This window comes from Phyllobates terribilis, unplaced genomic scaffold (assembly GCF_046119375.1).
Source record: "Phyllobates terribilis strain yellow unplaced genomic scaffold, ASM4611937v1 Scaffold_11__3_contigs__length_659146591, whole genome shotgun sequence".
Lineage (NCBI taxonomy): Eukaryota > Metazoa > Chordata > Amphibia > Anura > Dendrobatidae > Phyllobates > Phyllobates terribilis.
In genome coordinates, this window is record NW_027362771.1 from 448141332 (window position 1) to 448159012 (window position 17681).

Sequence of the window (17681 nt, forward strand, 5' to 3'; positions counted from 1 at the left end):
TCGTTCCCCTAGCCATGGGACAGCCGCAGCTGGTTCTAAAAATTCCTTATAGTAGTTGAGCCTCACAACTATCCCAGGGGTGAATAACTGATTAGTAGTTTGCTCTCCTCATTCATTAGGGTTTTACCTATTTTTGAGCTTGTTTCCTTTTACAGCACTCTTCTTCCTTTTCTCTTTGTTTAGCATTGTTAGAAAACTCGTTATACATGAGCTATCACTCCATCTATCTACCCATCCATCCATAATCGATTTATCTATCTCTCTATCTATCTGTCTATCCATCTACCCATCCATTATCTATCTATCTAATAAGATGTACTTACAAAAAATGAACGTTATTAGCACATAGCCAATTCATGTATGCCTATCAACCACGGCAAGGTGACCTCCCTCTGATGGGTCCTATTCTACTAAAATATGCCACTCTCGGACTATGAGCCTACAGTTAAATGGACAAACATGTCTCTCCTGGGCTATGAACTTACAACTTCAGGGCAAGTAGAACTGATTAAAATCACCTGCGGGTCAATGAAAGGAGTGCAGAGTCAGAAAGGAGGCAGTCAAAACCTCCAACAGTAGACTTATAGTGAAAAAAGAGAGGTCACCTTACCGTGGTTGATAGGCATACATGAATTGGCCAATTTATGCGCTAAGAATCTTCATTTTTTGAAAGTGCATCTTATTGAGTAACAATACAGTCTAGATCTAATGTTTCCAGTGTTTTCATATATTTTGGCCCTTACAGAGTACTGCTGGGCTTTCCTTTTGTATATTATGCAGTCATAGCAGCTGGCACCTGTTCACATTTAGGAGGTGCTGGTCAGGTTTTTTTTACTATCTATCTATCTACCTACCTACCCATCTATCTATCTATCTATCTATCTATTTATCTATCATAAGAAAACCGACCAGCACATCCTAATTGTGAACAGGTGCCAGCTGCAGAAACTGCACAATATATATAAAGAAGGTGCAGCAGCACTCCATTATGGCCAAGATACATAAAGACAATAAAAACATTTGATTTAAACTGTGTTATTACTCAGTAAGCTTTACTTACAAAAAATTGAGGTTCTTAGCGCATAAATTGGCCAATTCATGTGTGCCCATCAACCACTGCAAGGTGACCTCCCGTCTGATGGGAACTACTCTGCGTACATGCCTCTCTTGGGCAACAAGCCTACAACTCTGGATAAAACATGTCACTTTTGGGCTAAAACACCTACAATTTAAATGGGCTGGTAGAATAGAATATACATCACCTTCTGGTTAAATGTAAGGAGTGCAAGGTCAGACAGGAGGCAGTTACTACCTCCTATAGTAATATGTAATAAGAAAACTGACCTGCACATCCTAAGTGTGAACAGGTGCCAGCTGCAGAAACTGCACAATATATATAAAGAAGAGGCAGAGTAGTACCCATCAAATGGGAGGTCACCTTGCAGTGGTTGATGGGCACACATGAATTGGCCAATTTATGCGCTAAGAACCTCCATTTTTTGTAGGTAAAGCTTACTGAGTAATAACACAGTTTATATCAAATGTTTGTATTTTCTTTATGTATCTTGGCCATAGTGGAGTGCTGCGGCGCTTTTTTTATATCTATCTATCTATACTGTTTTTTTTTAAGCAAGTACATGATTCACCATTTCACTTTGCAATTCATCTCCTCAGTGCATCAGAAAGGAAATCTAATTGCTGGCTTTGTATTGTTTCTTGACATCCATGCTGGGAGCCACAAAGAGGTGCATGATCTAGAAAAGCAGAACCACACACAATTTTCAAAAGCAGCAATTATAATCATTTTGTTTGCTTCAAGTCTCATCTAAACTAAAGGTACAGTGAAGAAGAAATTACAGCTTCATTACATCCCACATAAAATCAAGAGTTATTTATTAGTAATATTTATTAGACTACTCAGCATATGAATAATCTTTTTTTATTTCCAGGGGATTGGTGGATGGTGCAGAAACAGCACTGAATGATTTTTGTCTGGCTGTTCACATCTGCACATAGCACATCTTGTCCTCACTTAGTGCTAATGGATGTCTAACATTAAAATCACGTGTCTTTAAAATAAACGGGGTGCCATGTAGCGCAGCGCTGTGTTACATAAATAACCTGGATTTAGCATATCTTTTTTTATTTGATTTTAATTGGTATCTATGTTAGTTATATCATATTTTACTCTGAACCTGTTCTATTGGCTCTTACTTTGCAAATCATTTAATGGGCTGAATTTTGTTCTCCATTTTAATTTATTTTTTTATTAATGGTTTGTAATGTTTTGTATGTGTAGACTCTGCATATTAAAGAGCTTGGACAGGATTAGAAAAACATACCTTTTTTTTAAAATTCTGCCACACCTAACCTTGAGTTCTACTGGCAGAAACCAACCTTGTAAACCCCTTTAATGTTATCAGACTACTGTATTCTATACAAGATGTAGATTTTGAAACCATTAACTAATACTTTATGACTGTGCTGTTTGTAGTCATTGAGAAATACATTAATCAAACCAACAGAATGCAAGAAAGCAGTGTTTTCTTGGTCATTTTTTGGTTTTTCAATGCAGATCGCAAAAGCTAACAAACTCATCTCATACTACAGATATAACAAAAGTTATCTGGACTCCGAAAAGACAGCACTGGCATATAAATGCACAAAAATAGGGCCATTTGACATCCAACTTGACATCAGTAAATAGCTTGTGAAATGTTATCTTAAAGGGGTTGTCTGTGCATAGGTATTTGATGAGCTATCTACAGTATAAGTCATCAAAAGCATATCGGTGGGGGTCCAACACCCACCAGTCAGCTGAATTTTGCTTTTGTGGCAGCCGGATGTAAACCCTTTGAACAGAGCTGCGGCATTCAGCTCCATACAAAGTTAATGGCTGTTGCCGACAACTACAGCATAGCTCCTGTTCTTTTGTATAGAAGCAGTACCATAGTATCTGGCAACGTCAGGCAGCAGCCGCTATACTTTACATCCAGGCGCCACTGGACTGCTATCGATGACCTATCCTGTATATAGGTCATCAAATACCTATGCCAGGATAACCACTCTAAACCTCTTATGTGAGAAGACCTACTATGGCAAGTTATTAAGATTGTGCATTTTGAGCTATGATAGCCTTTACATCTGCACACATGTAGTTGTTTAGATTCGTCTATATTAATATTACACAGTATGATACAAAGTCATTCTAGAGTGAAAGGTTAAGAACTATCCATTCAAAAAGTTTACAAAACAAAAACAAGAAAAAGCTAAAAAAGTATAACTTTTATTAAGATTACACATATAAAGAATTATTTAATTTGCCAGAAAATATATAAAATGACAAATTCCAACCCACTGGCAACCTAGTAGTGCATATTGTAAGATAGATATAAAAAGTATCAAGTTTACAAATAGCGGACACAGTGGTTAAAAAACCTGCATTATAAGCATGAACCCATTCACATATATATGGCAAAAAATGCCCTTCTCGATAATATAATGCACAAAGCAGGGTCACCACAGATGCATAATCCCCAACTCCCGTTTCGTGTTTATTGATCTTGCTTCCTCAAGGGGTTAAAAAATGTCATTTTGATTTAATGGCCACATCTATAAGCTAAGTTTGTATCACAGTAGGCAGTTTGCTGGCAATGACATTACCATATATTGAATAAATTGTTAATGAATCACTTAATGATTTCAATTACAATTTTTGCTGCTCATAACTTTACTACTATTTCCAGAAGCTTAACAGATGTTATAGCAACAAAATGCCTTCATCTGAATGAATGAAACAAACTAATTCTAAATAGGAACATCCAGCTGGGATTTCAGATGTGACATTCCTTCCATCATAAATCATTTCATTAAATACATATTGATCTTCTTCTGTTTGTTCTTTTCAATGTTCTGGGTGACATATTCCTAATTTTTGATATATAAATATTAGCTAATAAGGCTGACCTTTGTGGACTTTTTTCCATGTCATCATTTCTAGATCATTTTCATAAGGCGTTGATCACATTTGTAAATGTATTGCTTTGCATCTGTAACTTCATTTGTAAACCACTGCTACATTTACAAGTCTTTTTTGGCTACTGAGTTACTGAGCATGGCCTGCTTGTTCAGTGTGTCCATTGAGTTTTTACTTTGGATTTGTATTCTGGTATAGTCTTTAGTAGTCCAACATTCAGTACAGCTTAAGGAGGACTTGTCATTTGCTCAAAAAAACTGAGTGAAATACCATGTAGAGATCACAGTGCTCCCTATTCTGCCGCTCTTTTCCTTTTTGCACTGCCTCACTTCTTTGAAGAAATATTTACGTTTGTTTCTTTTGAAGCCAGTATGTGAAATCTCTGCTTGTAGTGCAATGAGTTGTTTCTTCTGAGTCTTCTCTCGGGGCTTTCACTTCTCCCTCTAAGACACTGCCAATCACAATGGCAGCATTTGAGATGGATAGACTGCTAGACCAATTGCTTAGCTGTGATTGACAGCATCAGGGAGGGAGAGGTGTAAGCGCACACCCATAGAGAAGGCTGAAGAAATGCCCAGTTGAAATACAATCAGAGATTTCACATAGTGCACATAGCAACAAATGTGAATATTTCTGCAATGGAATAGCACAGGTCTAAATTGAAAAGAGTGGCAAAATTAGGGAAGCGCATGGATTTTTGCAAGTTTTTAAACTCAATTTTTGTTTTTGGAGAAAGTGACATGTTTTCCTTAAGGCATTGCATTTGGGAATTAAGCAGCACGTTTCATCTGTGTATCGATGCACTGTTCATTAATTTCTGTGACAAACAACAGATATTCTCTTTTAAATTCTGAAAAAAATACCTAATAAATAATTAAAAAATTTGCTCAATTACTCAACAACATTTAAAGGGGTTGTCCCATCTGGAACATTTTTTTAAAATATGGGAAGTATGCATCATAAATGTACAATAGGTCAGTGGATTTGGCAATTTTAGAGCTCCAAAAGAATTGAATGAAGAGATCTATGCACATCCATTCTCCATTCCTGCCAGCATGTGATGAGTCCCAATTATTGAGAAAGATGGAGGTCTCCCCCTTGAGACCAACATCTATCAAATATTTAGGATATACACTGTCCATATGATATTAACAACATAAATGGGACAATTCTTTACTGGTAATTATACTGAAAAAGTGCATTTAAAGGGAAAATTTATTTTCTAAACATTTATTCAAGATCGGCTAAGGGAAATGAATTCTAAGCAGAAAGAGTAAAAATATCTAATTATTGAACTTAGGTTTCTTACTTTGATGTACTTCAAAGGGGCTGTCCAAGACTCAGTTTGAGCTCCAGTGGTCTTCTCCAGTTTTTGTTTACTTTTCCATAGTGATGACAGGACATAAAATACATCTCTGTGACCACTGCAGCCAATCACTGACCTGAATGGGGAAGCCTGCATGGACAGAATGGCTAAAGATTCCAGTGATTAGCTACAGTAGGTTTATAAATCAGGCACATGATTGCTGCAGCGCAGAACACCAAAATGGTGGAGCTGGATATGTTTCGGATTTAATTACTGTGTATTAGGCTCGGTACACACTACATCTTTGCACACTGCTGGGTACGTATGCCCATAAGATATATGCCCAATAGTGTGCACAGCCTGGATGTATGCCTAGGCATCAATCCACCATATGGACCCACTGAAAAGAAATGTATATATTGCATAGTATGTTTCTTTGCACTGTACAGGAAAGCACAATCTGCTGCACTTTCCTATACAGTTAAACCATTGGTATACAGTCGTATACCGGCCAGACAGAGGGCGGAAGTACAAACTTTCTGCCTCCATCTGATGAATGATCACTTATGGCAACAGGGCACAGACTTATGCACCTAAATTAGTTATTTTTTATATTCTCACATTCCCTACTTTTATGCATTAAAATCCCAGACAGTCCCTTAAAACGTATTTGTGTTAAATTACATGCCTATGCAAAATGTATAATTTCCTTTTATTACTAGTTTAGACAATTTTTATCTATTTAAATTTTAACCAGAAAGAGAAGAAATGAAAAGCAAAGTTTATTTTCCCTGCTCTTTCCACAATTTTATGAGCATATTTCAGATCTGTATGTTAATTAACTTAAAGAGCATCTACATTTTTCCCAGAAAACTGGATTAGTAATGGGAAAAAATGAAAAGCTTTTCTCCGGGAAAGGTTTTCTTTTTTTTTTCTAAGTTTCTTTGTTTAAAAAAATCTAAAAATATAGAGTGGGAAAAAAATCTAAATTTAATGTATTTGGTTAAGAACCCTAAATATGTTATCTGCATTATATTAAAATCTATTGGCCAATAAAAATATTTCAGTATTATTGTATTTAAAGAGGAACTATCACCAAGTTAAGTGTCCAATTTTCACTTGTGTTTTATTATTGCTACTCACCTGAGTAATCTGCTAGGTTTTTTATGTTTTTTTTTAATCCGCCATATGGTTTCAGAGATTGGGGCTCTTAATTTCGGGCACATTTTTATGGTCTTTATCAAGGAGGCATTGCTCATAGGATTCCCTGGGGGCGTACATTTAGTCTGCTCTGCATTATTACTCTGTGAGCACCACCCCCTTGGCAACAATCATAAAAAATTAACACTAAATTTTGTATGAAACCATATGGTGTATTTAAAATAAAAAATTGTGATATTCAGTGTAGCAGCATGAATTAAATATGAGCAAAAATTGGCCATTTTAATGTGGCAACTGTCTCTCTTTAAAAAAAAAAAAAGTATTTTAAAAACCGTAAATATATTTTATACATTCTAAACAGTTTAACGTTTGACATAATTTACAGAGAAAAATATACAGTAAAACAATTATGTTCTTTGTAAAATAATTAATTTCATGTTGTTTACATACAAAATTGATAACAGCGCCCCCTACTGGTGATCTCTATATTTAGTCACTTATGCGTTATGTACTGTGGACGGTTCACAGATTTGAATGTATTTTTTTCTATGAAGATGTTAACCTAATTACTTTAATTGATTTATCAATATTAAATGTTATTAATATTTGCCTATGCTGCAGCACAAGTTCCGTTTGCGTCAAAATATAACTGTTATTGCATTTTTTACAATTCATTTTAACATACAGAGAAAACTATATATATGTAGACAAATTTATAAGGAAATAGCCCAAGTTATATTTTACATTGCAGAACAAATTAATTTGACATATAAACGAAACTATGTAAGATAAGGTAATTGTGTCTGGTGGATTTGGCTTGACCTATCTGTGCCATTTTGTAAAGGTTCTAGCCACTGATATATTACAATTTGTCTCGCACTGTAAACTGTCTCCCCTACCCTGAATTTGTCTATTTCACTCGCTGTCTATGTTTATTAGGTGAGAACTTTTGTATTAATGTTTAGCAATGTGTACTCCATTAAAACAAAACATTCTAAAGCTAAGTCATACCATGTATTGTGTCCTCCAAGACAAAGGACTGTAGATAATACAGATCAGCTTCATCCTCACTGTGTGACCAAAAGAACTTGGTGTAAATGGGTTTTATATTAGTTACATGCTGTATATTAAAAATCTTTTACACTAACCAGCTCTTCATGTAGAATAAATGAGAAGGTCTCAGAGGTTCTGTAATATATAGAAAAATATCTGTCTGGGAAATTGATAGATGATACAAAAAGTTCCTACCTTTTTCCGATGCGGATGCTGATGTACTAGCAAAGGGTACCTCGTAAGACCCACACATTTATCCAATTGCTTGCTAGAAAAATGTTTGCGTAATACCCCTTTAACTGTCTTTTTCAGTTAATTAATGAGCTGTGGCACATGTAACATGTAATGTGATGGTTTATTACATTTATATGATTTTGACTTTTACTATAATCACTTAACCACTCACCGTTAAAGGGAACCTGTCAGCAGGTTTTTGCTATCTATTTAATCTGAGAGTAGCATAGTATAGGGCAAGTGACCCTGATTCTAATGATGTATCACTTAGTTTACTGTGTGCAGCAGTTAAGTGACACAATCAGAGTGTTTAGATTTTGCAATGCAGCAGAGCTGAGAAAGCTAGCCCCGCCTACACCACTCCACACAACTCTATTGAGAATGAACTGCTAGTCACAGGAGGGGGCGTGGACGGACTAGGGCTCATATGCTGATATAGTCCAAGAATGATTGTTTCCTAGTGATAAAACCTTTGTGGTAAGTAAACAACAGCACACAGCCTAATCATTGAATTCAGTGTCTCAGCTGCTACCTCATGCTGTCCTCAGATTACATAGCAAAAACCTGCTGACAGATTCCCTTTAATGACGTTTTAGCACCATTGACCTAATAAGACTGGAGTTCAATGAGACATGAAGAAATAATAAAACATATTTAACTTTATTGGACAAGATTGAGCACAGATTGCCAGGTGAATTAAATGCATGTACCAAGTAAGTGATAATAACGTCACTTTTTTTTAAAGGTGCATTAGGTGAATAATCTATGCTTTACAGTTGTTGCATCTGATGCACTTGAATAGGTCATATAGAGCTACTAAGTGTAAATCTGCTTTAATCATTAGTACCAAACATGTCTTGTCCAATGTGTTTTTCATCATAGAAGCATAAGAATAGAGCTAAAGAAAATGTCAGAAGCCAGGCAGCCATAACATGTAATACTCTCTTTCTGGCATTAGCATAGTAGTTAGTGTTTATGTGAAATAATATCTCAACTACTCCAACTAGTTTTGCCTTTTTTTAATTAAAAATGTATTAGCATCTATTAAGAATTTCTTTTCTTTTTTTATCAAAAACAAAATTGACAGATTTTTGGCTATAAATTTTTAGATTTTTTGACTAAATTTTTTAGCAATTTTAGTTTTGTGTTAGGATCTTATATGGTGTGCTTGATGACCCAAAATGGATTTCAAAAGGAGACGATGATTATTCTCTACCACCATGTTGACCTTGGCCTTATCATGAGTTAATGCATGTGCAAAATTCTTCTGTTGAAGCAGGAATTATGGTATGAGAATGAGGAAACGTGCCAGTTTTGCTTAAATGCCTTAGTACACAGACCTGGAGTCTGGGTATTTTTGTTTTGTGATGCCATTATATAGTCATTGTCTGCTCTGCTCATGATTTTTACATTCCTGGATATGGTATTAATCAAATGAATACATACTTTGTTTGTAAATCATCATACCTGGCATGCTGTTAATTCAAGAAAAGGTCTAAATGTTTATTAAGCAACAGAGAACATTAAGAAAATACTAATTTGTTTTATTAAGAACACCAAAGCCATCATTGTATACAACAATACAACACCTTTCTCTTATTCCCTCAGCAAAATGATTCTCCTGTATGTTGTCCAATCAGTCCAAAGCTTCTCTAGTTCCACCTTCAGTACATAGCTTACTGCTGCATACAAATGGTGTACACTTTCCTTGAATTTTGTTAAATGAAACTTTTTTACCTACATATAAATATATATATATAAAAACATGAACAGACATCTGACATAACTGCTGTAAATATTCATTTACTGTATATGTATCTGTTGTCTTCTTATCCATGCTGTCATAATCTTCAGTGTTATGTTACTTGCTCCATCTACTGATTGATGAACGCGTAATTAAACATGTATCCTGACATAGTTTATGTAGGTCTCTTCTCAAAATAAAGTGCAAAAGATCAGTTCTGTCTCTTTGTATTCATTAATATCTATATAGCAGGCTTTACAGCATTTGATTTTTGGCTTGAAGTCTGTCTTTAGACACCCAAAACACAAGACATGATCAATTTGCAGAGAATCAAATTTTTGTCGAATTTCCTGATATTCGTAGGTCCCCGTGAGTTTGAACAGTTTGAAGTTCAATTTGTGAGGGGATCAGCCAAAAAAAAATGCCTGATGCCATTTCACACACTTCTGAAGAGTCACAAATGGGGCTAATGACTACAGGTGTGGCCAAACAGGCTTACCCATAATGCTCTACAGCTATCATATCACATGGTCTAGCGCAGCCAAGGAGGAGTAACTATCGCAACGGGTATTAAAAATGGCAAAGAAGCGCCATTTTATACTTTTACAGTGTAGGGACAGAGGTCACATCTCATTCCACAGGTGGATCGGAAAAGGCTAAAATTGGATTGTGTTGCATTACTGCGCTACTTTTGTCTCTCTTTATCTCTCACCCTTTCTCTCTCAGTATTGAGGTACCGCTAAATGTTCTACACACCTTTCCAAGGAAATTGGACTACCTAAGATTCTCAGTGAATCAAAGATTTGGAAAAATGTGTCAAACCTAGCAAATTCAAATTTCAAAAGGTTCAATTATCTCTAATTAATGTCACTATAATATATGTCTGCCATAAAGTTGTGAGCGGCTAAATACTCTGACCGCAGGAAGGTGCCCTAGAAAAGACCCTCCTAAGACTCTTTATGGCAACATGGCAGGGGTTATGTTAGTGAGAACCTCTTTAAGGTCATACACAAATGGACTTATGGTTCATTCTATTAGTTTGGAGTTGAAATGTTGGGATTGGATGCCAAACATAATGCAACATATTTGTACGTTGGTAAATCTGAAATAGTTAAGCCATCTATTGTAAAAACTGCGAGGTAAGCACTGATTTTCACAAAACAAGAAGCATACCGAAGTGTACCCAAGACAACAAATTGTGAGTTTTCACATATTAAAAAGTTACAGCATATTATCATCCTTTATGATTTATATTACCATTTACCTCAATTAATGTTTCCCACTATGTTCACATCATGTTTCAAAGGCCACATCCTGTAGGTTTGTTTCTGACGCAAGCCTAACAGCCATCTTTTTTATGTGGATTCTCAAACATACAAAGTGATGTAATTTGGAAACAAAACTTTTGATGCTGGAATTTTGGCCTAGCTGGAAGAAAAATAGAATTGGGATCAGTTTAAGCAAAATAGACAATACTTCAAAGTTTCTTGAGTATAAGGAATAATTAACTTTATAGCTTTCTGCTACCATGGTTCTATGGTGGAATCTCTAGGTTTCCTGGCTTAATTTTCTTGTGCCAAGAAATTATGCAAAACATTTAGAATACATTTACTATAAAACACTAGATATCTGATCTCCACCAATGGAAGAAATGTATCCATATTCAACAATATGGAGCATATTTTACCAATGAAGTAACAATGTGATTAAAAAGTGTCTGCTTTCCCTATAGTATGAGAGAAAGTTGGCTGAGGTACCAAAGTTGACTTCTGTTTGTGTATGTTGATATTATCACCTGCTGAGATAATTTAGAAAATTATATGGTTTGAGTGCTTGACTTCATTCTAGTATTTTCATTCACCTATAGTGGCACAAAATGGCCATGGTGTGCCAAGATCTGATACTAAACATTCAGAATACATTTATTACAGAACACTGGAGATGAGCAAATTTATTCAAGTGAAATTCAATTCTCCTCAAAATTTCCCAAAATTTGTATTCTAATATTGATTTTTTTGTAATTCTCTCCAGTTTGCTGAACTATAGAAGATAAGCAAACAGTTAACTAATAATAATAATAATAAGACTCATCTCACCTTTCACTTGTCCCACTGTTCCTGTAGCCAGCTGTCCAATTCTCCACGCCTCATATTTTTCACATTCCCCATTGATTTGACCTCTTCAGCCTCTTTACTTCAGGCCAGGACATCTGACATGACCAGGCCCATGACATCCCTGGGTATTGTGCAGTTACAGTATACTTTGACATCTCAACGTAATGATGACCATTACCCTAGTGATGGCACAGCACACTTTGATGTCTGAGGCCTCGTTGTGTCAGAAGTCCTAGCCTGGAGTAAAAAGGCAAAAGAAGATCCACATGATGGGGAAGGGGGAAAGAATCTGCATGGACGACTGGACAGTGGGCAGCGAGAATGGTTAAATAGGTGAGCAGTGAGGTAAGCATTATTATTTTTATTTACATAACATATTACATTTCTAATAAAGAACATTCAATTCACAGAAAATAACTTTCTAAAATCGAATTTATCTGTAAAATTTAGATGATTTGTCAAATTCAAGTCTCAGCAGATACACTGATTGCAAGTTGCTACAAAACACACCGAATATTTGGTCTCCTCCAATGAAATAAATGCACCTATGGTCATCTATGTGAAGCATGTTTAACAAACAAAGTGACAGTATGTTCGAATTTTGGTTGTATATATGAGAATATGGGATAAGATGACAAGGTTGACTTCTATTTATACAAGACATTATCTACTTAGAAGAAATTGTGGTTAGAGTTCACGGTTAGAGATGAGCGTTGTTCTACTCGAACTGTTCGCCAATCTCAAATTCGAGCTGTTTTGGGCGGTGTTCGAGCCGTTCGGCGAACACGAACAATTTGAGAAAAATTCGGCTGTTCGAGGTTATGTTCGATAACTGTTCGTGCACCAAAATCATAACTGGATTTTTTCTCAGTAATGATGAAAATTAATGTTAATACGCAGTTTGAGTGTACAGCGGGGTGGGGGGAGGGGGAGGGGATGGATCTCTGCAGGAACAATGAAGATCTCCATTTTTCTTTCTCTTTCCCGCATTTACAGTGGGGAGGTGCAATCTGTCAGCCTATCAGCAGCGCACACACGGAGCGAAGTGCTTTTTTTCACACAAGCAAGGGCATGTGTCATTGGCAGTGTATGTCACATGTCCTTGCCCTATAAGACCAAGCCATTTTCCCCGTCGCCACCATTTTCTCACTGCTGCAGCTGCGTGTTAGACGGCACCGCTGTTGCTGTGTGCGCTATACCTTGTTAATTTCAAGCCAATTTTCGCACAAATATACAGATAGCTTGGGAGTAGGGAATAGTTGTGATTGCAGTCCTTTTAAGGACTAGGTTACAGCATTTCCTACGACTTTTATCAGGCAGGTCTGTGCTCTTAAATAGATAGGTTGTGGGAGTAAAGACTAATTGTAATTGGAGTCCTTTTCAGGACTAGGTAACATCAGTTCCTATCAGTTTTTGCCAGGCAGGTCTGTGCCAGTGCTGTGGAAGTTTTTTTCACAGCATTTGGCTGAATCTAGCAAAGCTAATCCTTTTTGGCCTATTGCAGAGTGTGTTAGTCAGTGGAGTAGCCTATCTGTGTTGCAAGATATACCACCTGTGTATAGAATATAAATTTTTTTACTGCACCTAGTGAAGTAAAATCTTTTGGGCATAGCATCATTCTATTAGTCCATCTATACTGACCTCCATCAGGTTGCAAACTGAATCTAATTTTTTTCTGCATCTAGCTCTGAAAAAATATTTGGCCTTCTAGCAGTGTGTCGGACTTTCTCTATTAGTCCATCTATACTGACCTCCATCAGGTTGCAAATTCAAAATAATTTTTATCTGCATCTACAGTACCTCTGAAAAAATATTTGGGCTTCTAGCTGTGTGTGGGACTTGTTGTATTAGTCCATCTATACTGACCTCCATCAGGTTGCAAACTGAATATATTTTTTTCTGCATCTACCTCTGAAAAAATATTGGGCTTCTAGCTGTGTGTGGGACTTGTTGTATTAGTCTATCTATACTGACCTCCATCAGGTTGCAAACTGAATATATTTTTTTCTGCATCTACCTCTGAAAAAATATTGGGCTTCTAGCTGTGTGTGGGACTTGTTGTATTAGTCCATCTATACTGACCTCCATCAGGTTGCAAACTGAATATAATTTTTTTCTGCATCTAGCTCTGAAAAAATATTTGGCCTTCTAGTAGTGTGTCGGACTTTCTCTATTAGTCCATTTATACTGACCTCCATCAGGTTGCAAATTAAAAATAATTTTTATCTGCATCTACAGTACCACTGAAAAAATATTTGGCCTTCTACCAGTGTGTCGGACTTTCTCTATTAGTCCATCTATACTGACCTCCATCAGGTTGCAAATTAAAAATAATTTTTATCTGCATCTACAGTACCTCTGAAAAAATATTTGAGCTTCTAGCTGTGTGTGGGACTTGTTGTATTAGTCCATCTATACTGACCTCCATCAGGTTGCAAACTGAATATATTTTTTTCTGCATCTACCTCTGAAAAAATATTGGGCTTCTAGCTGTGTGTGGGACTTGTTGTATTAGTCCATCTATACTGACCTCCATCAGGTTGCAAACTGAATATATTTTTTTCTGCATCTACCTCTGAAAAAATATTGGGCTTCTAGCTGTGTGTGGGACTTGTTGTATTAGTCCATCTATACTGACCTCCATCAGGTTGCAAACTGAATATAATTTTTTCCTGCATCTAGCTCTGAAAAAATATTTGGCCTTCTAGTAGTGTGTCGGACTTTCTCTATTAGTCCATCTATACTGACCTCCATCAGGTTGCAAATTAAAAATAATTTTTATCTGCATCTACAGTACCTCTGAAAAAATATTTGGCCTTCTAGCAGTGTGTCAGACTTTCTCTATTAGTCCATCTATACTGACCTCCATCAGGTTGCAAATTCAAAATAATTTTTATCTGCATCTACAGTACCTCTGAAAAAATATTGGGCTTCTAGCTGTGTGTGGGACTTGTTGTATTAGTCCATCTATACTGACCTCCATCAGGTTGCAAACTGAATATATTTTTTTCTGCATCTACCTCTGAAAAAATATTGGGCTTCTAGCTGTGTGTGGTTCTTGTTCTATTAATCCATCTATACAGACCTCCATCAGGTTGCAAACTGAATCTAATTTTTTTCTGCATCTAGCTCTGAAAAAATATTTGGCCTTCTAGCAGTGTGTCGGACTTTCTCTATTAGTCCATCTATACTGACCTCCATCAGGTTGCAAATTAAAAATAATTTTTATCTGCATCTACAGTACCTCTGAAAAAATATTTGGGCTTCTAGCTGTGTGTGGGACTTGTTGTATTAGTCCATCTATACTGACCTCCATCAGGTTGCAAACTGAATATATTTTTTTCTGCATCTACCTCTGAAAAAATATTGGGCTTCTAGCTGTGTGTGGGACTTGTTGTATTAGTCCATCTATACTGACCTCCATCAGGTTGCAAATTGAATATAATTTTTTTCTGCATCTAACCCAGCCAATAGTTTTGGCCTAATACCACAGTTTGGCCACTCAGCTCTGCTCGGTTACCATCCATTGTTTTTTTGTGCAAACAACTCCAGAGTTGTGAATTAGTTAACCACCAAAATGAGTGGAAAAAGGCCTGCTGCTGGTGGAAAGGGGAATAGGCGTGTTGGGAAGGGGAAAAAAGGTTGTGTCCGTGGGGTAGGTGTTAAAACAACAGTAACATCTGCAGAAGAAAGACCATCTTCCAGCCAAACTAAAATGTCTACTTCTTTTAGCGGACAATGTGATAAGATCCCTTTCTTACGGCCACGCCAATCGCTACAAATTCCAGATGAGGCACTAAAACAGCAGGTGCTTCAACGGATATCAAGTGCTCCTTTAAGTGGGCTCTCCTCCACATCAACTTCAACATCACAAATACTCCAGTCCTCAAAGGTGTCACCCAAATCGCACTTGCTTCCTCACAGCTCCCAAATCTCCAGCTGCCCGTCTGATTATGAGGTAGAACAGATGGTTGAGTCTGCAGAGCTGTTTACTCATACTATAGCCTGGGAATCAGAGGTCGACTCCAGCGCTTCTGTGAATCCAGACGAGGAAATGATCTGCACTGATGCCCAGAATCTTTATGAGTCGGATCCAGGACCAGACGCAGAAGGTTCTGACCATAATGTAGACCCTCATTCCCAAACTGTAACTCCTGTTGGTGGAGACAATGAGGAAGACGATGATAAGACTCAAATACCTGATTGGAGCGACAACTTTAGTTTTTTGTCAGGGCAGGAACAGGTTGGCTCTGAGGACGACGGGTGTGATAACACACAGGGTGATGATGATGAGGTTGGAGATCCCACTTACTGTCAACCCACAGTCAGCCAAGAGATGAGGTCAGCAGAGGAGGTGGAGGAAGATGCTAGTGACGACGAGGTCAGGTTGCGCCTTCCTGGACAGAGACGTAGTACTGGAAGCACGTCAACAACTGCATCCTCAAACACAACTCTGCCTCTCACCACAAGTCGTGGTGGCTCTTCAGGTCGCATGGGTGCTAAGCCTTGCATAGCCTGGGCATTTTTTCAGATCGATAAAGATGACCCAACTCGTGTTATCTTTAACATTTGTCAGCAAAAGCTAAGTAGAGGCCAAAAAATACATAGTTTGAGTACTTCATGCATGAACCGGCACATGGACATGAAGCATAAGTTGCAGTGGGAAGCTCAGTGTGCTACAATGCGGCCTAGCCGGCCGGGCCAGCCACCGTCTGCCATATCTTGTGCATCCGCGGCCTCTTCATCCTCTGTGACTGGGGGGACAGCAGTCACACCTGTTTTGGGGCGCAGACCTGCCACCTCTTTACCCGCAACAGCCAGCGTGATTGGTAGGTCATCATTTTCTTTGGAGGTGGTAACACCAGCTGGTGTTGAGCGCTGTCCGACATTGATAGCACCACCTTTGGATCAAGGCAACCTAACATGTCCGCCTGCATCTTCCTCACAGACCGGCAGTTTGCCGGGGACACCCTTATCAACCCCGTCTAAGCACAATAGCCAGCCCTCGGTCCCTCAGATGTGGACAAGTAAAAGACCATTTCCTCCTAGCCATGAGAAAGCTAAGAGGTTGAATTTCACCATCTGCAAGCTCTTGGCTACAGAAATGCTGCCTTTCCGCCTGGTGGACACAGAGGATTTTCGAGACCTTATGTCCGTCGCAGTGCCCTAGTACCAGATGCCCAGTCGGCACTACTTCTCAAAGAAAGGTGTGCCTGCGCTCCACCAGCATGTCGCACACAACATCACCGCTTCTTTGAGAAACTCTGTGTGTGACAGGGTGCATTTCACCACAGACACTTGGACGAGTAGGCATGGACAGGGGCGTTACATGTCGCTGACTGGGCACTGGGTAACTATGGTGACAGCAGGACAAGGGGCTGCTGTCCAAGTCTTGCCGTCCCCACGAGTTGTGCGTCAATCCTCTTTATGTCAAAGTTCCTCCACTGCTTCTGCCTCCTCAACCTCCTCTCGGTCTTCCACCTGCACCCAAAGCCTGTCTGGTCATGCCACAAGCTTTCTAACTGCGCAGAAGAGATCCTGCACACCTCCTTACTATGCTGGCAGTAGGGCTCAACGTCATCAGGCGGTTTTTACTTTGAAATGTCTGGGAAATGTGAGTCACACAGCTGAGGAGTTGTGGTCAGCTCTGGAGAACCAATTTCATGAATGGTTGTCTCCACTGGACCTGAAACCAGGGAAGGCCGTGTGCGACAATGCTGCAAACCTGGGTGCGGTCCTTCGCCGGGGCAATGTCACACACGTGCCTTGTATGGCTCACGTGTTGAACCTGGTTGTCCAGCAATTTTTAGCCCACTATCTCAGACTAGATGGCCTTCTGCAGAGGGCACGGTCGCTGTGTGCTCACTTCCGCCGTTCGCATCCCGCAGCTCAGCGACTTACATCTCTACAGAAGTCGTTGGGCCTGCCACTTCACCGGCTAAAATGCGATGTGCCTACCCGGTGGAATTCAACTCTGCACATGTTGCAGCGACTGTGGCAGCACCGACAAGCCCTGGTGCAATACGTTCTGACATATAGCCTGGGCCAACGAGATTCAGAGGTGGGGCAAATCACGCTGGAGGAGTGGTCTCA